Here is a 22,071-nt window from a genome sequence, read left to right as displayed (position 1 = left end):
GATAGAAGTGTCTTACACAAATACAAAACCTAACTAAAAAATGTTTAGTCTTCAAATCAACATGAAACTTTTCACTCAAGATTTATGCCTAGATCATGCAGTACTTCTTGTCCATGTTGTATGTGTGTCTACATACACAGCAGACTAAATGTTGAATAACCCAATGGAATTCTGTTAACTTTTATTTAGTAAAATTTTAATTGTCAGACTTGAATAGGTCTCCCTGTTGGACATGCCAAGTACAAAATTTTGGAAGGTATTGCAAAATGATTGTAAAACATGGAAACAGGTTATAAAAAGGATAATGTTAGATTAGATAATGTTAATTTCAATTTTATCTACCAGTTACTTTTTGGGGGGAGGGCGTTGCTGGCAAATGCAGGATTTATGCTGTGAAAAGACTGTAATCTTCTGGTGCAGTTTTCAGTGTTTGTAGATGGAGTATATAGCCACAGAGTCAAGGGTCCAGAGTTTGATTCTCCAATGTGGATTTTATGACAAGAGTCAGTCTGTGTAGTCTTGGGAAATTTACACAATCCCAGAGTGAAGCACCCTCACAAGAAGAGGCTGGTGAAGTACAGTTTTTCTGAGTATTTCATATCTAGAATATCCTGGCATAAACTAGAATTGACCTATGAAACCTAATCATTATTATAGCTATAAATACACTTGCTTATCAGCATGGTGGTACAGGGGGTGGACTCAATGGCCAAGCCTAAAAGTTAAGTAAAATTCTAAAAATTTACAGGTGAGGCGACATGTTTGCAAAATCACTAATTTTTGAATTTCAGAAAGCAAATTAGCAGGTATTGGCAATTGTTTTAAACAGATAGTTAAAGATTGACTATGGTTGCTGAAATTAATATGAGAAGAAGGATGACTCGATTTTGCTTCCATGTTCTTTTAATTTCCTGGTTTAATCTGGAAATTGACTCATGGCAGCGGGACTTCTTTCTTACTAGGTTGAAACATTTTCCTACTCATCCAAGTAGCTTCTTCAGTCTGAGGAAAGTTGGTAGGAGACCCCTGATATATCCTCGAATTTGGTTTCACTCCCCCCTGGTCTAAATATGCTTGTTAGACAGACAAAGAACAGGTGTGTGAGAGTGAAAATCCCATTTCTGCAATCCTTCTCCACCCATTGTCATGGGTCGTTAACAATGGTCTTTCTGGTGGGTGTGGATGTGGTGGCACTGTGGGTTAAACCGCAGAAGCCTCTGTGCTGCAAGGCCAGAAGACCAGCAGTCGTAAGATCGAATCCACGCGATGGAGTGAGCTAATGTCGCTTGTCCCAGCATCTGCCAACCTAGCAGTTTGAAAAGATGTAAAAATGCGAGTAGATAAATAGGTACCACCTTGTTGGGAAGGTAACAGCGTTCCATGTCTAGTCGCACTGGCCACATGACCATGGAAACTGTCATCGGACAAACGCTGGCTCTATGGCTTGAAAACGGGGGATGGAGTTGGACATGACTGGACTAAATGTCAAGGGGAACCTCTACCTTCTGGTGGGTGTGGTCCCGATCTTTCTGGGGACGGAGGAAAGATTAGCACGATAAATAGGAGACAGATTGTATATAAGGCCTCCACCCCTGTTGACTGAGGGATTTTCTATATGCACAGGTAAGGTCTCCCTGACCCCTCTCTCAAGCCACCATCTTCTCAATCCAAAATGAGTACATCTTGGTCATCAAATGAGTGTCCTCTGTTCTTCAAATTAACACCACATACCTGTGCACTTCAAACCCACAAACACACTATGGCAGAGACTTGTCCACCCAAACACCAAAACACAACAGGAACAATATAGTAGGTATATATGGTCCAATGCAAACAGAAGTGTTTAGAGCTCTACACTGGAGAAACCAAACAGCAACTAAACAGGAGAATGGCCCAGCACAGGAGGGGCTCAGGACCATAATAAACAGTATTTCTTTATTAGAGGACACCTGCGTGACTGAGAATCTTCACATATTCCTGCTTTAATGTTTATCACTTTGCAATTTTTGTACTTTCTGTACTTATGAGGTCGCTTGTTGATGAAATTATCACTTCTATGTTTCTCTTTGTTTCGTATCCAGAAGGATAATATCTGGTGTATTAAAATTTATTGTTTATTCATGACAATGTCCTTGTATAGTAATGCAGTTTCATTTTATAAAACTGTGGATGGTTGGACTTTATAATATGGAGGAAAAGGTGTGAATAATCCATAAGATTTGGCTAACTACTGAAAAACAATCTTTGCTTATTATTATTTCTATTATACAAATCACACCAAATATTTGCTGAAATCACACCAAATATTTGCTGGATTTAGATCCTTGCATATTGGGTCACACCGCAAGGACCTACAATATTCATAGGTATTTCCTTAAACTATATTCTGTTGATGGCAAGAGGAGAAGGGGACAACCGAGGATGAGATGGCTGGACAGTGTCTGTGAAGCAACCAACATGAATTTGACACAACTCCGGGAGGCAGTAGAAGATAGGAGGGCCTGGTGTGCTCTGGTCCATGGGGTCACGAAGAGTCGGACACGACTAAACGACGATATTCTGTTCCAAGTAAGAACGCTTTCTGCAGTTGGTGCATTGTGATGATCACATTTAAGCACAGAGTACAAAGATGGGTTTCTATGTCTTTTGATATTGCACCTGGAGCACCAATTACAACTAGAACAATTTTAGTTTCCTTTGCCATAATTACTTGATCTCAATTTGTAAGTCTTTGTACAGTATTTGGCAATCTTTTCTAACTCTTTTTCTTTGATTCTAGTATCCCCAAGTAGAAAGACTTGATAGAACCTAATTATTATTACTATAATAAGTATACACTACTTGTTTCTCAGTGTTGCTGGTGCAGGTTCAGTGTCAAGTCCTAAAAATTTAAAGGATATGATGTAATAATGATGATTAAGATGGATTATGGAGCACTTTCCGTTTTCTTTAATGTGGTCTAATTTAAATTATGCCTTTTGTCTGAGACATTTATTTAGGGAGTGCAGCATGCACTGGGTTCCCCTTTATCTTCACAACAACCCTGTGTGGTAGGTTAAGCGTTCTAGGGAAAAGACAAGTTGTAGCTACAGTATCTGTTGGTTTGTGGTTCTTGTTGTCTGACCAGCTAAAGACCCCACAAGACATACCTTATGATTTTTGCACTTTGGGGCAGACTGATGTACAAACTTTCATCTAACCTGCAGTATTCCACTATTAATTCTAACACAGTCTCCTGACTATTTAATGAATACCACTCCAGTGTGGGATTGTAAATAGTGGCGCTTGGTAGTCAAGAAGATGCACGTTTTCATAAAGCCTACCCACCTTGGCTGCCTCTGCCGCTACTGTCTTTTTCCTGTAAAAGGAGATGACACTTAAATAGAGACAGGTCACATAAGCAGAGATAAGGCTCCTTTAAATATAACGATTGATATAATAACTGCCTTCCATAATATCCCACTGCCAACAGGACCGGAGCGGGAAGAGGGACAATCGCGCGCGTGCGTGCGAATCTTTAGATAATACATAACCCCACCCCTTTATTAAATGTAATATTTCCTTCCTTGCGGAGTCTCCCCTCTCTAGTAGTGCATATAGACCCTTAGCCTTAAGGGTCAGGGGCGTGCCAAGGGCGGGGAAAGGAGTGCATGTGTGCAAGTGGAGGGGGGGGCAACTCCTTCCACGAGTGCGCGCCCCCTGCTGCGAAAAGGAAGTTCAAGCACCGCGCGCGCCAGAGGTGGTTCTAACCCCACCCACCACCTGTGTGCTGGCACGAGTGCCCGTCCCTCCCCTTTTAGCGTGGGAGAGGAGCGCGCGCGCACGGCCCCCCCCCCCCGCTCCCCAGCGCTGGCTGAGTGACCTGGCAAACGCGTGGCGCGTGCGCGCCTGGGCCTGCGCGCGCAGATCTAAAGAAGAAGAAGCGCGAGGCGGTGGTGCGCCGCGCCCCCTCCCCGCCCGCCGAATCCGTTCACTCTTTTGCGGCGCCGCGCGTGAAAGGGAGGGCGGCGCGTGCGCGCACGTCCTTCGTTCTCTCTCGCCTGCTGTGGGGAATTGTTTTGTGAGGAAAAGAGCGGTGGACTGAAGGCAGGAGAAAGACAACGAGCGGGAAAAAAGGGGGGGCTGGGTGTGCGGGCAGCGGCAGTAGCCGCCGCCATCATCGCCCCCAGCAGCTCCACGGTCCCCCGTCAGCATCGCCCCCAGCTTGGCTGTCTCTTGAGGAGGAAGGAGGAAGGAAAGCAGGAGCGAGCTGCTCCTCCTCCTCCTCTTCCTCGTCGCCGTCGGGATGTGGCAAGGGTAACAGGAAAGGCTCCCCCACCTCTGCCGTGCAGCCCCTCCCCCCCCGCCGACTCCAGGGCTGAGGAAGGGAAGAGGGAGAAGCCGAAGTGGCCGCGCCCCGAAGGGGAGCCTGCACGGACCTCGACGCCCCGAGTAGGTGAGTGAGGAGAAAATCGCCTCAGTGGGGCTCAGCCCGGCGGGCGCCGCGCCTGGGAGGGAGGGAAGGAGGGAGGGAGGGGGAGCTGATTGGGTGTGCCTCTCGAACCTATGTGGGGGGTGGGTGGGAGAAAAAGGGATGGATTCTGTCATCGTGCTCTTCACCCCCACTCCCCCCCCCCGTTGCCTTATCAGTGTAACCTCGATAGGGAAGGAGGCTCACTCTACTTCAAGGGGTGGTTGCCTGTCTGTGGTTACGCTGTGTCCGGCTACATAGCTCCTCTGCTATGTATATAGAAAAGGTTTAAGGTTGATTTGTTTATACATTAGCCCTGTGCGTTTGTGTGAACGTGTAGAACAGGCACACACCCATACACCATCCTCACTGTGATTCCTTTATTCAGTCACTTCTATCTGATGTTTTTACAGTAGAATCCATGCACACAGTTCCTTATTTGTGGAGAACATTTGATGGCCCATATTTTATTCATCCTAGAGTGGCTTGAGGTAGGAGGTACATGCCACTGTGTATTCATGGATTAGGACCAAAACCTGTTTGTGTACTCTTTGGACAAGATATGTTGTTGTGTATTTGGGAGTATAAGTGAATATTATCATAGGGTGTTAGTATCATATATGATTCTAGTTTGCCCTTCCCATATTCATAGGGAGGGAGGTAATTGGTTCCACTGGTCATATGTTCACAGTATGTTATTATTTGAGTTGGTGGAATGGATCACCACAGTATGTCTCAAAGAGGAAAGGTTTTTGGTTTCTAGTGGGACAAAGAAATAGAGGCTTTGTATTCTCTATTCATTCAGGAGTTGGTAATACACTACATTACTTTTGGATAATAGTTATGTAAATGTTGCAGAAGTGATGCATATGGAAGAACATCCTCATCCTGTATCTGTATGTGTGTATATGTGTGTGCGTGTGTGTATTAGAGTTGAGGCACATTACTATGGTGTAGGGTGGTGGCTGCATTCTATTATTGCTAGTTTGTGTATGAATTGGGAGCGGGGAGCAGAAAGTTCCCAAGATGTGCCACTGTAGGTATAATGAATGCTCTTGGGTTAGAATGTTGATAGTCACATTGGGAGAATATGAAAAAAATAATTATGCAAAGACTGAAATCCAGGAGTAAGTCATAGTGAGAGTAGGTCATTGAATCTGTGGGGTTTTGGTGAGTCAGCTCCTCCATACATTCAACTGATTCAATGGGTTTACTCTAGTTACTACTGGATTTCAGCCAAAGATTATGATAAACCTTTCTTGGTCCTGGAGCAGAACTTAAGAACATGAGAGGGGTATTGGTGTAGGATAAGTAAACATGGAGGTCGGATACGACTGAATTTTTGACCAATTTTGAAGTTGTTTTGTACATGGGACCCTTAGGACATTTTGATAAGAGAGCTGGGGAAAGTTCTTCTTAGACATCATAAACCTAATGGTATAGGGATTGCAGATCTCCCAGACAGTGGAGGAAAGGTCTTTTCATTATTTTTGGTGGAGTAGCAGTTACATTAAGAAGCAATGAATATTTTAATCTGAATTCATTCCTGTTTATGGAGCCCACTTATTCACAGGGGTTGGCTTAAAAAATGGGTAGCCTTATTATCATGCCCATTTCATTAGGAATGGTCAGAAAAACACCAAGCTGCATTAATTCGGTCAGTACCAGGTATGCAGTTTATAGACTATATTTGCCTTTCCAGCAATATAAAAATTAATAATGTGGAGTGAGAAGAATTGAGTAACTTATTTTCTTATATGGAATCTGAATCAGTATGAGTGCTGTGTCTGTTATTAGCTTGATGGTGACTTGATCTGGTAAAGTGAAAGCAGTGCTGTTTTAGTAAAATTATTTTTAAGGCAAAATGGTATTTTTTTTAAATCTTAGAACTGTATGGTCAACCAATTGTCTTTAAATGATGATGACTGTATTACAGATATAGTAAGGCTGAATCCTAAGTATATATGTTTGGAAGTAAATCCCATTGAAATTCTGAAATTTATATGTGAATTAGCATGTATTAAAGGGAGTTTTGATAGCTTTAGTAGTTTCCTCCACAAATCCCCCGCTCTTGCAGCTTGATTTATAATTAATTCATATTTGGGTTTACACTCTTAATCTTTTTTTCATTAGGAAATGACATATTTTTTTTGTCTTACTTCCAGGTGATGATAGTAAGAGGCCAATTCATTGTGCACGTTGATAGTAACCCTAATTAAACTCAATACAGTCATTCATTATTACTTATGAATAAAACTTATTGAAATGTGTTTTTAATCATGTTGCCAACCTTTGGAGTTTATTGCCCTTTTTGATTGTCTATGGTATATATTTGAACTCAACCTTAGTTGTAGTGATTTTTTAAATTTCCATACTTAAAATAGAAATTTTGGCCCTTTACTGTACCTTTCTGTTTCTTTTTAGCTAATTGTGTTTTTTTAAAGAACATCCTACTTCAAACATGCAGTGCAAACATGACTGTGTTGTGTCCCCTTTCCCAAAACCAGGCTGAGGGAAGAAACTTAATACATATTTTGTCAATTTCCTATGACCATAACGCTCACAACTATAAGTAAAATATCTGTGGTGAAAGAGGGAATAGCAAAGTTGTGTAAGCTGTTTGGAGAAAGCACATTCAGATACATTTATTTGGATTTTTGTTTGCTGTGTGACAGACAATTGCAGTTATAGAGCTTTTCTTTTTAAAGCTTAGCAAGTACGGTACATTTTCTGTAACCTTGTTTTTATATAAAAGAAATAGTCTGGCCTTCCATATTTTTTGAAAAATTCAGGTTGTTTGTTAAGTTATATATTGAAAATACTGTTTCAAGTTCTACTCAGCTTGTGCCTTTCTCAAACTTATCACCAAGAACTTGAAACTTTAGAAAAAATTGTTTAAAAGTAACATATCTTTCTTGAAGGGTGAAGTGCAAAATGCACATACGCTCCAAGTTCTGATTGTGAATGTTTAGTTCAATAGTACTATTCAAGTTCTGGGTCTGGACATATTTAAGGCATTAATTCTTCACAACAAGGGCATTGTATGAGCACTAACCCATAGAGAAATTGATCTATTAGAGTACTATGATCTTTCAAATTAGCACAAGAAAAAAGGAGAGCAGATGAATCATGCATGTTGACATTTCATTTCACTTGTTCTCAGTATTTGCCCTTTATTTATTGTTCATGCTGAATATGCATTGCTGGGTAGTAGAATATGACTTCATGTAGACAAGTGAAATTACAGTAAAACATTGATGCAATGGTTTAAATGATAATGAAATGTAAATACTGTAAAATGTCATGGGCCAAAATACTGTTGCTGAGTTTAGTAAATTGTACTAGAAGAGTCCCATTGAATCTGTGGGGATTTTGTGAGTCAACTCCTCTATAAGTTCCATTGATTCAAATGTATCAATAAGCCACAGTCAGAGTAGGCCTATTTGAATCAGCAGAATTTACTGAGGAGTTGACCTACCAAATCCTCATTGATTCAGTAGGCCTTCTCTAGTGCAGTTTACTGTGCTAAGCAACAGGATTTTGACCAATGAAAATAAAAGCAAAATAAATGATGCTTGTTTATATATTTCTAATATAGTGAGACATTAAAATAAGAAAACATATGATCCTGTAAAACTTTAATTGATACTATATATCATTGCTTGAAAGTAATTCCTGTTGAATTGGCAGATTCTGTTTTATTTGTAGTACTGTATGGTATCAAATGTTCATTTGGTTCACTGTTCTTCAGATGAACAGTAAGAGAGTTGCCCTTGTTGAATTTCTTTCCCATCCTGTTTGAGGATTGTGGTGTAGCTTGTTATTTATTCACTTAAAGATTCTGATTTCTTTTATGTTTATACTAATTTGTTCTATCTAGTTCTGTCTTAATTCAGTTTCAAGTTTATTTAGACTTGGGATCCCCATTTCCTTACATAGTTGGGATCAGTCCATGAGACTGCACTCTCCTGTTCCTAGAAGTGTGCATTTTGCTACTTGCCTTAAGTATTGCCTTGGTAGAGATGTTGTTCACTGTGGTAAGGGGAGTTCAGTATTCTCAGTGTATCAAATTTTAACTGTGATTTTAAAATGATTTCAAATCTTGTTGAATAAAATTGCCATTAACTGTGTTAAGGCAAGTAGAAGAAATAAGGACTCCAGATAGGAAGGACTGTGAGTAAGGGTGGGATTTTGCTTTTGTCTGTTGGTTGGGTATGTTATAGAGTTGTTCATTAATTTTTTGTAATTAAAGTTTTACTATGAGAAAAATGCTCAAAGTAGCTTAGTACCAATAAAATGTATGAACAGTATCAGTTACTGTAACAGAAACCACATTACAGTATTAAATAGTCACAAGATTAAAATTTAGCCACTCCATGCTTGCTGCTTACCAACACCACAGCTGTGCTGTGTATTATGAATATGAAATATGTTTTGGTAAGACTGGAGAGATGGGCTTTTTAATTACTACTTAGTTTTGGGTATTCTCTTCCGAGGGTCAACTGTATTGTGCCTTTGATAATGGCCTGCCATGAAGTGAAAGCTGTCTCTTTTAGGAATGCTTTTAGGGCTAAAGTACACTAAATTCTATTGGAGAATATTTTAATTGAATTATTTTGGTGGATGCGCTCTTCTTTTTACTGTACTTACTGTTTTATTTTTAATCCTTGTGTTTTTAGTTTTCTGTTTCTATTGGAGGAAAAAATGGCAAAATGTTTTAAATAGAATCAAACACTGGTGGAACAAAAAAGTGTAACATAACACTATGTTAAAAAGGGTAGCAGAGAGAGCAGGTGGTTCCTTCCTTTTTTGGGTGTGTGGATTCAGAACTTAGACGTGGGAATTAGAGATCAGTTTCCCTACTCTGATCACATATTGTTCAGATATTGACAGGTAAGAAGCGAGGCCTAAGAAAGCTTGCATTAACATGTTTGAGTCCAAATCAGCATTTCAAATTGGACCCAAAATCAGACTAGTGTAGTAACCAGTGAATTATATGTAAAGGTTCTGGTCAACAGAACTATGTACAGAACTCTGCATACTGAAGGTATGATTTTTTTTTAACAAAAAGAGCCTCATGGAGAACACTGGAGTAATTCAACTGTGATGTATGTACAGGCTGGCTGAGTATGGACAGATCTGTTTTTTAAAGGAACATGTGTTACTTAGAGAAGGCCTATACTCAGTGGCAGAGCACATGCTTTGTAGAAGGTTTACAGTTCAATCCCAAGCAGGACTGGGAAGAGTCCTGCCTGTAAACCCAGAGAACCACTGCCAGTCATTATTGACAATAAAGGGCTATTCATTAGTTTGCTCAGTATTCCAACTGGATACAAACTGCTGGATAGCTCAGTGGTTTAATCATCTGTCTGCAGAGTCAGAGGTTGGGAGTTTGATTCACCACTATCTCTTTTTTACAGGGGCTGCAATGGATTTTTCTCATTTTTTCTCCTTTTTTCTGCACAGTTTGCACTTTACATTAATTATTGTTTAATGATAGATGTTTAGTTAAATAGTAATATTTTCCCTTTCTTACGTTAATAATGTTGTTATATAATTTGTCTGTATTCATCTAAGGTTTTTCTGTTTTTTCTTTTCTTTTTCTTTTCTTTTGATATGGAATGGAAGGCCTGCCCTCCCAGCGAGTGGCCATTGAACATATCTGTGATTGTGGGTAGAGGGAGATATGGCGTTGGCACAGCCCCCACTTGTGTTAGAAGAATGATGAACAGATGTTCTTGGACTGTGATCAACCGTCAGTATCGAGGTAGCCAGATCAGCCGACCCTCCACTCTAAAACTGGTGTTGTTGAATGCCAGGTCTGTATCTAACAAATTCCAGGTTATTTACAATCTTATTCTGGAGGAGGATGCAGACCTGGCGTGCATAACTGAAACGTGGATAGGCGGAGGGGGGGTCCTCCCCTAACACTCATCTGTCTGCCCGGTTATGCTGTCCAGCACCAGGGTAGACTGGAGGCATGGGGGGAGGGAGTAGCTATTGTATATTAAAACACCTTGGAGGTTACTAGGCGCTCCTCAGTGGTAAAGCTGGGTGTGGAGGCCCTCCACGTGTCGATAGGGGCCAGGGATGGTATTGGGATCTTGCTGGGTTACTGCGCTCCTCGTGACCCAGCCGTTTCCTTACGCTGGTGGACTTTGTCTCCGTGGCATTGTTGAGGTCCCCGAAGCTATTGGTTTTGAGTGACTTCAACATTCACGCGGAGGCAGAGACTTTTGTGCCGGCTCTTGAGTTCTTGGAAACCATGGCTTCCTTGAACATGTCCCAACATGTCAGCGGCCCCACCCACGTGTGTGGTCATATGTTAGATCTGTTTTTTCCACCAATTTGAGTGAGTGCGGTCTGATGGTGACTGACCTTATGTTGGTCCCCTTGTCATGGTCAGATCACCACCTAATAAAATGTAACCTCTCAGTGGCTCTCCCCCCTCGCAGGGAGCAGGGACCTATTTCTATGGTCTGTAGGATTCCAGGATGCCATGAGAGGTGTTTTGGCTGATCTGGCTGGTGCTCCTGTCGAGGTTCTGGTTGATAGCTGGTTTACTGCCACTACCAGGGCTGCAGAAACGATTGCTCCTAAACGCCCTCTCCAACGCAGAGCTCGGCCTGCGTCCTGGTTTAATCAGTACCTATGAGTGACTCGGGTTTCAGGCCACGCCATGGTACAGAAACAGCTTGGTCACCCTGTATGATGACCTACTGAGGGAGACTGTCAGGTAAAATATCTTTGTTGGTCCTCCTCGATATCTTAGCGGCCTTTGATACCGTCAAAGTTCGGAATTGATACCGAGTTCGGAATTGGTGGCCTGGCATTTGCCTGGCTCCGATCCTTCCTCAGAGAGTACAGCTTGGGGAGAGGGTATCGGCCCTGTGGAACCTCAATTGTGGGGTTCTGCAGATGGGTGATTAGTGTGTCTTGCAGACTAAAACAACCAGAAAAATCTGCAGCAGCAGAACATGCCTTAAAACAAACTGGACATGAAATTCTATTTCAAAATACTTTAATACTGGACAACACCAGCAATCATTACGTCAGATTGCACAGGGAAGCCATTGAAATCCACAAGCACCAGCAGAACTTCAACAAAAAAGAGGAAACTGTGAAGCTCAACAAAACTTGGCTCCCAGCTCTCAAAAATACAGCGTCAACGAACTCCACCCAGCCACAAGGACAGGGGATCACTACACACAAAAGACCAGCTAACGACACCCATCAACCACGGTGACAGATAATCTCTTCTCCTTAGCCGAACAGTACACCCACAACAAGACACACTGATCACCCATCTACAGAAAAAGACAAAAGCCTATCTCACAGCCATAAATACTTCACTCCCAAGCCAACTACACCAGAGCACAGAGTGCTGTCCTCTGAAGATGCCGGCCACAGAGACTAGCGAAAGGTTAGGAAGAACAACCTTCAGAACACGGCCAAAGAGCCCGAAAAACCCACAACAACCAATGGATGTTATTACTTATAGTAGGCAATCTCCTTGATAAGTCAAGGAGAAAAAATTTAAAAAGTTATGTGGAGAACTTACATTTACATTCTTCTGTGATTATACTTGATTTTTATACTGTATTCTGGAACAGTTTCAATGGTTATTTTTTTGTATTCAGAATCATTTGCTGAAGTTTTGTAAAAACAGATTATTCACATTATCCTTTAGCTATGAATAAATGAGATGACTAATGTGCCAGTGGCCAAAGTCTTCCTGTTTACTCATGCTGGAGTAACACATAGTGAACTTCAAAATTCTGCATGCAACAGCTAATGTCCACAAAAGCAATTTTCATATGAAAGTTACACCTTTTGTCTAGCTACACAAGTGGATTTTAGCAGCTGATTACAGGAAAATGTAGCTTTTATATAGTTTGTCAGAACTTTTCCCACATATACTGTAAACATATGATTTGTCCTTTTGTGAGGTCCCACAATCCAGCAAGAATAATATATATATTTCAGCAACAACCATAGCATCTCCAGCAAGAGTGGAGTTAGACTTAGATCCTGATGTAAGTCCATGAACTAGGTTTAAAGAAACAGACATTCCTGTGTCCTCTTCCCCATAATAGTTTTCCCGTCCACCACAGCCCCCTGAAATGAGTACACAGAGGGTCAGATGACACTGCTGAATGGTGTAGTCATTAGCACAGAGAGAAAAGAAGGATCTTTCCCTAACCATGCAGAGGCTTCTTACATGACCAGAACTTCACTCATGGAAGATGTTTCCAACCACTTCTGGGGAATTCCTGTCTTCCCCATGAGATCCTCTCACACCACATTATGTCCAATTCAACAGCTTTTAATAATTTGTATGGAATATTCAAAGAGCTTCAGGAGCTACCTTATGGAATGGGAGGAAAACTTCCTGTGTTATCCCAGTGACACATTCCTATGTCTCAATGTAGTGCACTATGTTTTATGCTGAAGAGCCATCTCAAATAGAATTTCTTGTTATTTGAAAAGGATAATCCCACCTTTCAATATGGTTCCAGTTTTTCACAATTTCTACCCAACAGTTCTTACAACAAATACACAACCCTTCTCCCCCAATATCTCCCCAACAGTTCTTACAACAAATACACAACCCTGTTTTTTCCAGTAACAGACCACCACCCTTTTGTCTTAGTTGGGCTTTATGTTCTTCGCATGTACCACCATGTAGAGTCTTATTTACATCCGAACTCAGCCTACCAAGCATGTATTATTAGTACCAGAAAAATTATAATGCTATTTGAACTCTCAGAAATCCATTCCAGGTTTTTCTTCAACTTTGCAACATCTCTTTCTGTTTTGAGTTTTGCTTTGTTAACTGTAGTAGGCAAGGACACAGAAAAAGAACTGTGAGTTGGCTTAAACTAAAGCTTCTGTTTTCTTTGGACATTACTGGAGAATGGGTGGAAGAGTAGCTAGCATTAAAGGAGGCTCTTTATTTGTCCAGGGAAATGAGTGAGTATGGGAGCTGACTCTGATGCGCTGAACAACCAGAGTAACAGAAAAGTCCAAGCAGGAAAGCAGGCTGAGCTAATTCTCATTTATAGTCTATTGTAAGCTCAGGGTTTTGACAGGATAAGTGACTGGCTGGGTATAATTCCACATGGACACAGATGTTTATAGTGGCGGGGGGGGGAGAATACCGTGGTTGCTTCTTGTAGAAGACTGAGCAACAAAACTAAATGAATGGTTCCCTTGATTTTTCTATTGTTTAGAATCACTTTTTCTTAGAAATCTTCTATTTACATCACAGAAAAATCAGTTTGAGACTGTTATACAGTTGTGGCATATGAAATGTTTGCAGAATAATTAAGTACGGTATCTTGTATTTAAACAAACAAAAATACATTTTGCTTGCAGGTTATGTCTTTAAAAAACAAAAACCAGGAAAAGAAAATCAGACTGTTTTGTAGCCATATGGGAGAATAGAATAGTAATTTTGGCATTTTCTTAGTCTTTGAGTCTACCCAAAGCAATGAGAAAGGTGAAGTCAGGAGAGACAAGCTTTGCAAGGGTTTACAGTGACAATAAAGAGAGACTGAATGGTTGTTGTAGATTTTAACTTGCTCTGCCATTTGGTGAAAAAGAAAAAAAGTTTCAAATGAAAACCCCAGTACAGTATAGACTTTATAGCTGGAAGATTTCATGGCATCTGTAGACTGGGAGTTTCTTAAATTTGCTGCTCCTATGGAAGCACTAATGATTCTTTATATTCTTAGATGGAAAATGCTGATTTTAATGGTTGATTTTTGTTATGGCTCTGGCATTTTATCCCCTTATCTCAGGAGTTCTTTTCTGCTGATATAGTACTTAGATGTCCACCTGATCAGATCAGTGGTTGTTTAATGTAGCACAAGATATGGCACATGTTATCTCCTGTTCAGGGAGTAATGACTTTGTGATTAGTTCAGGAAAAAGCTCTGTTTATCTTGTTCAGAAACTACTGGGAGTCATCTGGAATATGGCATTAAGTTAGATATTATTATAAATGAATAAACAAGATTCTGTCAGTTGTGCAGCTCAGCATCTATCACAGCATTGTCCATGTAAAGTCATGCTTACATTCTGTACCTTGAAAAAAAGAGTCCATTCCAGACCTTTACAATGCCTTCTCCTGCCTTACTAGCAACAGACAGCATTTGCATTCTTTATGTATTACCGTATTTTTTGCTCCATAAGATGCATTGGACATTAAGACGCACTTAATTTTTAGAGGAGGAACACAGGGAAAATATATTCTGAACCAAATGTGTAATAAAATATTTAATAAACTATAACAGAATAACATTTGAACCATGTAAAGTGAACAGCAGTCAACAGTGGCATTATTATAGACCATTATCAGCCAGTGATAAGATCTATACCACTCTACCTATATTTTACATTTCCTTTCATCCACCTTCTCCCCATGCTTATAGAAATGTCTCAATGACAGATGAGATTGTTGTGCAACTCTGCCCATCTACTGCTCAAACCTATATTAAGTTAGAAATGGTTTGTCTGACTTGGCACTGCATTGAGAGGTCCCTTTTAGTTGTGTGGAGGATTAATAGTGGAATTAAACTGTTTAACAGCTGGTTTTCCTTATTTACTTTAGGTTATGCAAAAGAACAGCAACACAAAGCTTAACCTGATCCCATTCACCAGCAGTAGTACATGCTCAGCATAAGACCAAATCTCATGTTTCTGACATAATTGAACATTTATAGCATGCAAGGCACAACAGGTTAGGCCACACAAAGCCAAAAAAACTGAATACAAACGATAGTAGCTGAAATCAGGAAGCAGGTACTGTAATCCAGTTAGAAGTCAGGAAGCACAGTTAGTTTCCTTGCTGCAACACCCTTTGGAAATACATTCTCTATTAGATGCCCAGAACTAGTTGAAAAGTTTGCAAGTTGAATCCAAATTTCCCATAAAAATGCATTGAAAATTAATTAATGCATTTTATGGGGGGGGGGAAGGTCAGAAACTTTAAAAAAACTTAAAAGAAAGTCACTTACCAGGTACTGTAGACTGAGCCTTGCTCTTCACAGTGCCTTGGTAGACCCCAGAACAGCAAAAAAAGAGCCCTAAATAGCTAAAAGCCAGCCGGCAGCCATTTTGTGCTTTTCTCCCTGCTCTTCTCAGCTCCTTCCCCCTCCCCTCTTCCCACCTAACAGCTGATCGGCGCTGGTCTGAAAGGCTTTGCAGAGAGCTTTTAAAGCAAGTACCCCTATGCACGTTTCTACACAAGCAGGTTTCAACTCAAACGGAGCACCTTTTCACCCAAGCACAGTTTAACCCAAAACAAACAGCTTTTAAATTAAAACTAGCAGGTTTTAAAGTAAAACAAGCACGTTTCTACACAAGCAGGTTTCAACTCAAACAGAATCTAAAATGATTGAGAGCAAAAAGAATGGCTTCACATCATCCTAAGAAGATAACATTGAACATACTAGGTTAGCCAATAAGAGCGGAAGAAAATGAGGAACAGCTGAATTTGTGTTTTCATTATCATCTTGGATTTCCAGAGTGAGAGGCATACTGTAGTCTGCCTTATAATGGATCCTGAGACCAAGTCACAGCCAGCCATGACCTCTACAGCAGCAGAGGTATCCATACCACATCTAGGGATCTTGTTCCAGATTGCGAACTCCATGTACACGAATGGGTCCATATCACAAAATCCTGTTATGGTTGGCCAGGTCCGGAAACAGTCACCTTAACAAACAGATTTTGCTGTAATTATGATCCTGGACCATAAAAAGGGGTTTCATATTCTAAATTCTGGTACCTATTTGGGTTGTGGTGAACTTGTAACTATCACTATTCCTATTGGTAGAGCACTCCAGAGCATACTGTCCTGTCCCTCCAATGCACAAGCAGAAGCCAGTTTGGTTGTTGTGGGTTTTTCGTGCTCTTTGGCCGTGTTCTGAAGGTTGTTCTTCCTAATGTTTTGCCAGTCTCTGTGGCCGGCATCTTCAGAGCCTGAAAAACCCACAACAACCATTAGATCCTGGCCGTGAAAGCCTTCGCGAATACATTGAGAAGCCAGTTTGTTGGTGTTATTCTTTCTCCCGCCTTGTCAGTTGGGACCAGCTGAAACTCCCCAGTGCTGTGTGCATTGCTGGGGTCCCTGTTTGGACAGTGCTAGAAGTTTGTGACTGGTGGACAAATTGCCAACTTCAGGACATCAACTTATTTGCTGACACAAGTGAATCAGGCCTGGAAGGCTGAAGGCCTTTCCACTTGGATTAGTTCATGTACAGTGTCCTCTGCCAACCTTGTTGAAAGAGCTGCCTCATTCTAGCTTATATCCTGCACCATTAATTCTAAGAAGCTGATACTATACAGGCGACGACTCAGTCTGCAGGTGCAGAAACATTCAGTTAGTCACATTGATTTTGCAGGGGTGAACTTTGGAGAGGTGCAGTTGTTCCACAAATCCCTCAAATTAATCAAGAGTGAATTGGGCTGCAGTAGCAATAAATGTGGATTTGATTTAAATCAAATTGAATTTAAATCAAATTGAATTTAAATCAAATCAAGCTGTGATTTAAATCACAGTTTAAATTTTTGAAAATTGATTTTTGGATGATTTAAATCATTTTATAAATCATGGATTTTTTTATCCACTTTGGTAGCAGTGGAGTAGCCCATTTGTCTGTTGATGAGTAAGCAAGCTTATGAGGAACCTGTCCCTGTGCAGGTCATCAGGAATACTTTCAGGGCACAGTTGTAAATATAAAAGAATTTGGGCTAAAGAGGCCAGAACTAGTCAGGTGAGCCATCAGACTTCTTTGGTGCTCCTCCTGTTTTTTGCTAGCCAAACTTTCTCAGTATATGGCCCTTCAGCTATCTTCTTCTGCACTTCTGCAGGAATATCTAACAGATAAGTGATGACACCAAAGTGGATAAAAAAAGGCTTTTGCATAGTAAATGAAGCAGAAGTAGATGTTTTTCTGGAACTCTGGCTTTCTCCATAATCCAGCGCACGTTAGCATGGGATATTCGTATTCATATCCCTGAGGATGTGAATACAAATATTGGCACCACAGTGCCTGGGAAATCCAGTCCTTCCTCCCATGAGCCAGCAGTCCAACTACTGGTTGCCATGTAAGTAGCCCAGGCAGCACTTCTCTACTTCCCTGCAAAGCCAGCTGCTAAACAGCTGAGCAGGGGGATTCATCATCGGACTACTCACTGGAGTAGTCAGCTGTCCAGGGAGGTGGGGAAGTGCTAGCTGGGCTGCTACTGCAATTGGTGTGACAAGAACGATGCCGACCGCGCAGTGACCAATAATTGATGTTGATTAGGATACTTTGGTTTATTTGTAGTAAGATTTAATTTTTATTTTTCCTTAAACTGATCATTATTAACTGTTAATTTCTATTCCTCCTTTCCCCTGGTATATATATATATATTTTTAAAAGATTTAGGCTGTTGATAGGGTCTCAAGCCTTATTTACTTCATTATATTAATTGTTGCTAGGAATTTAATTACCTTCCTTGCTTTGCTTAGGACATTTGTTCATTGTTATAGGAGTGGGGTGGTTGGTCAAAATGAATTAGGATTTTATTTTTATTTTGTAGAACCCAGCGTAGTTATTGTTAGTACTGTTTTTTTGGGTTTTCTTTTGAGAGGATTAGATTGTTACTTCTTTCTGAGGCCAGTGCTGGCTGCTAACCAAACATGGAGGAAGCAAAGAGCAAGGTCATCTCTGTGATAATGTGGAGAGGGAGATACATTGAGGAGAGGACATGCCATTATAGAAGAACATGTCCCAGATGCAATGTTCCTCCTAAACTATGCAGTCGCGCAGCTCTGGATTGGGGCCACCTATTTGCTTCTAGTCACAGCTGGAACTCCATGCACATGGGCAGAGGTCCTGTGTAGTGCTCTGGAAAATTAGAGGAAACATTGCCCAGATATCTGTTCTGTCCCATCTTCTGGTCTTCCCTTCAACTGGCAGAATCTCATCTGCTCATTTTACTGATAAATGCCAGGTCAGTCTAAAATACAGTGGTGCCTCACACAACGATGTTAATTGGTTCCAAAAAAATCAACGTTGTGTGAAACATCGTTCTGTGAAACACCATTTCTCATAGGAATGCATTGAAAACCGGTTAATCCGTTCCAATTGGAACGGATTGCCATCGCTGAGTGAAAACCCCCATAGGAAACATCGCTGTGTGAAACAATGTTTCCTTCATTGGAATGTATTGAAGCCAACTCAATACATTCCAATGGCTTTGCGAAGTCCTTTTTCGCTCCTGTAAAAGTGTCTTACAATGTTTGGAAGCTGTTTTAAATGATTGCAATGGTTAGTTCACCTCCTGAAACCTATGCAAACTGATTTTGGTGTTGTTCTGACACTTTGTTAATTTATGATGATTTTTTGAATTTTCTCCATTGGAAACCATTGGATGGTCTGTCTAATGGTTTCCAATGGAAAAAACAAAAAATCATCATAAATTAACGAAGTGTCAGAACAACACCAAAATCAGTTTGCATAGGTTTCAGGAGGTGGACTAACCATTGCAATCATTTAAAACAGCTTCCAAACATTGTAAGACACTTTTACAGGAGCGAAAAGGGAGATCGTTGTGTGAATATCCCCCATAGGAAACATCGCTGTGTGAGGCAGCAAATTTGACAGAAAAAGGCATCGTTGTGTGAATTCATCGTTGTGTGAGGCACTCGTTGTGCAAGGCACCACTGTATATCTGAACTGCTTCATACTCTGATAGCAGATGAAAACATTGTATAACTGAAACTTGTGTGATATGGAAAGGGGAGTTGCTTTTGCCCATATCTGTCCCCAAGGATATTCCATCCAGCATCAGGGCAGATCAAAGGGATAGGGAGAGGATGTTGTCTTAGTCTATAGGTGTTCTGATGAGGTTAGCAAAATGTCTGCCTTCATATGTACCTTTGGGTACAGTGGGCGGCATATAAATTAAATAAATAAATAAATAAATAAATAAATAAATAAATAAATAAATAAATAAATAAATATGCCTGGGTCTGGAGTGCTGATGTTGTCTCCCTGCTCCCTCAGCAACCAGTTTCCCAGACAGGGCTGACATACTTCATCTTGGCTACATTCCTGAAGACATTTACTCCTGGGTAACTTCAACATCCATGCAGAGACCCATATTGTCAGAGTGGCCTTGGGATTCATGGACACCATGCCATCCGTGTGCCTGTTCCAACGTGTTATTAGTCCCACACACATGGCATATACTGGATCTGGTGTTCATATCTATGCAGAGGGAAGATTATCTGAAGGTAATAGATCTTGTATCTTCCCCGGCGGTTGGACCATCTGTGAAGGTTGAGCTTCAGGCTCCTTTCTTCGTTCAAATAAATCAGGAGATTTTTGTACAGTGGAACCTCTACTTACAAACATCCCCCATCTATGGACAGTCCAACTTATGAACAGCTCCGTTCGCAGAATTTTGCTTCTGCAGTGGTGCCTCGCTTAGCGATTGCTTCGTTTAACGATGTATTCGCTTTGCGATGGGTTTCTTTGAGGAAATTTCTCTATTGTTTAATGATGTTCTCTATGGGGGAATTTCACTTAACGATGTCCGTTTTTGCTCATTTAAAAGTGTCTTAAAATGTTTGAAACCTGTTTTAAATGCTTGGATTCGGTAGGGCACCTTCTGAAACATGTGCAAACTTAATTTGGTTTTGTTCTGAGTCTTCGTTAATTTTTGGTGATATTTTGTTTTCCCCATTTAAATCCATTGAACTGAGCGAAAACAGACATCGGAAAGGGCTTCAAAAGCACTGAAGCCGGCTTTCCAATGTCCATTTTCGCTCATTTAAAAGTGTCTTACAATGTTTGAACCCTGTTTTAAATGGTTGAAATAGTTAGTCCACCTTGTGAAACCTATGCACACTTAGTTTGGCTTTGTTCTGAGTCTTCGTTAAGTTTTGGTGAGTTTTTGTTTTCCCCATTTAAATCCATTGAACTGTCCGTTCAATGGATTTAAATGGGGAAAACAAAAAATCACCAAAAATTAACGAAAACTCAGAACAAAACCAAATTAAGTTTGCACATGTTTCACAAGGTGCACTACCGAATCCAAGCATTTAAAACAGGTTTCAAACATTTAAAGACACTTAGAAATGAGCAAAAACAGACATCGGAAAGCCATTCAAAAGCACTGAAGCCGGCTTCAGTGCTTTTGAATGGCTTTCCCTTGGGGGAAACATTGTTTCACTTAGCGATGTTTCTTATGGGGATTTTCGCTTAAGGACGGCAATCCGTTCCCATTGGAACGGATTAATCGGTTTTCAATGCATCCCTATGGGAAATGGTGTTTCGCTTAACGATGTTTTCCCACAGCGATGGGCTTTTTTGGAACCAATTAACATCGTTAAGTGAGTCACCACTGTACTTGTGAATGGAGCTTCAAGATACGAATGAAAAAAGGCAGGGGAAAAGGGCAGGAAACTTAAATTTGCTACCGTTGGTGGCGAAGAGGCTTTCACCCCAACGGTTGGGAAAAGGGAAGCTCAGCCTCCCGGGGGTCCCCCGCTGCCATGATCGCTGCCTTCAGAGACCTCCCGGGGTCCCCCACTGCCACGATCGCCGCCATCGGAGACCTCCCAGGGGTCCCCTGCCGCCGCCGCGATCGCCGCCTTCAGAAACCTCCCGGGGGTCCCCCACCGCCACGATTTCTGCTTTCGGAGACCTCCCGGGGATCCCCTGCTGCCGTGATTGCCACCTTCAGAGACCTCCCAGGATTTCCCCACCCTGACACAGGCTTTCCCGGGGTAGACTGGGCCTACAAGGAGAAGCCCTGGTCTACCAGGGCTTCCCCTGGCAGTCTCGGTCTACCGAGGCTTCCCCTGGCAGTCCCGGTCTACTGGGGCTTCTCCTGGTAGGCCCGGTCTACCCCAGGAAAGCCTACGTCGGGGTGGGGAAGCCCTGGGAGGCCTCCAAAGGTGGTAATTGCTGTGGCGGGGGACCACCGGGAGATCTCCAATCGCGTCCGTGGGTGACCCCCGGGAGGCTTCGGACCGGTAAGGGGCTCCTTTTTCTTTTTTAAAAAATATTCTGGGTGGGTTGGTAGGTTTGGGCTGGGGGGTTATGTTTCTTTTTCTGCTTCTGTTCCTTTTTTTATTTTTATTTTTCTTCGGCTGGAACGGATTAATTGGTTTTCAATGCATTCCTATGGGAAATGGAGCTTCTACTTACGAACGTTTCAACTAGCGAACATCTTCTGGGACAGATTAAGTTCGTAAGTAGAGGTTCCACTGTAATTTAGAAACAGGAGTGACGTTTATTTGTGTGTTCAACAAATAACCAGTGTCAACAAAGTTATTCCAACATTTTTCTCCTTCTGACAACGAGTCAGCCAGGGGCTTCCATTCTTCATCTAGGAACAGGTTCCCTTCACCCGAGTTCCATGGACCCGGCCAGCCTATAGATAAATTTGGGTTCACTGCCTGTCCCGCTTCACCTTCCTGCAGGGGCATGGTGTCGTCGTCCCAGCCACCCACCCACACGGAACATCCAACGGGGGTGTGTGTGTCTTCCAGGGTTGTCCCTGTACCCTTTCATCCTCATTTTCGCTCACCCTCCATTCCGGCCTCTCCTTCCTTA

At 41.5% G+C, this 22,071-nt stretch overlaps 1 protein-coding gene across 8 annotated transcripts in view; it reads left to right on the top strand.

Moving 5' to 3' along the window:
- The first annotated feature begins 4,301 nt into the window (after positions 1-4,301).
- TANC2 (tetratricopeptide repeat, ankyrin repeat and coiled-coil containing 2) overlaps positions 4,302-22,071 on the top strand; it is a 297,308-nt gene continuing 279,538 nt past the window's right edge. For 6 of the 8 annotated variants that reach the window (XM_073004058.2, XM_078377736.1, XM_078377733.1 and 3 more), the window contains exon 1: positions 4,302-4,435. The gene's annotated coding sequence lies outside the window, so the exon portion shown is untranslated. The remainder of the gene's footprint in view (positions 4,436-22,071) is intronic. The other 2 variants (XM_078377734.1, XM_078377731.1) reach the window with 1 other exon arrangement.

This window comes from Pogona vitticeps, chromosome 6 (assembly GCF_051106095.1).
Source record: "Pogona vitticeps strain Pit_001003342236 chromosome 6, PviZW2.1, whole genome shotgun sequence".
Taxonomy (NCBI): domain Eukaryota; kingdom Metazoa; phylum Chordata; class Lepidosauria; order Squamata; family Agamidae; genus Pogona; species Pogona vitticeps.
Note: the sequence above shows the minus strand (reverse complement) of the source record. Positions and strands in the feature narration are given on the sequence as shown.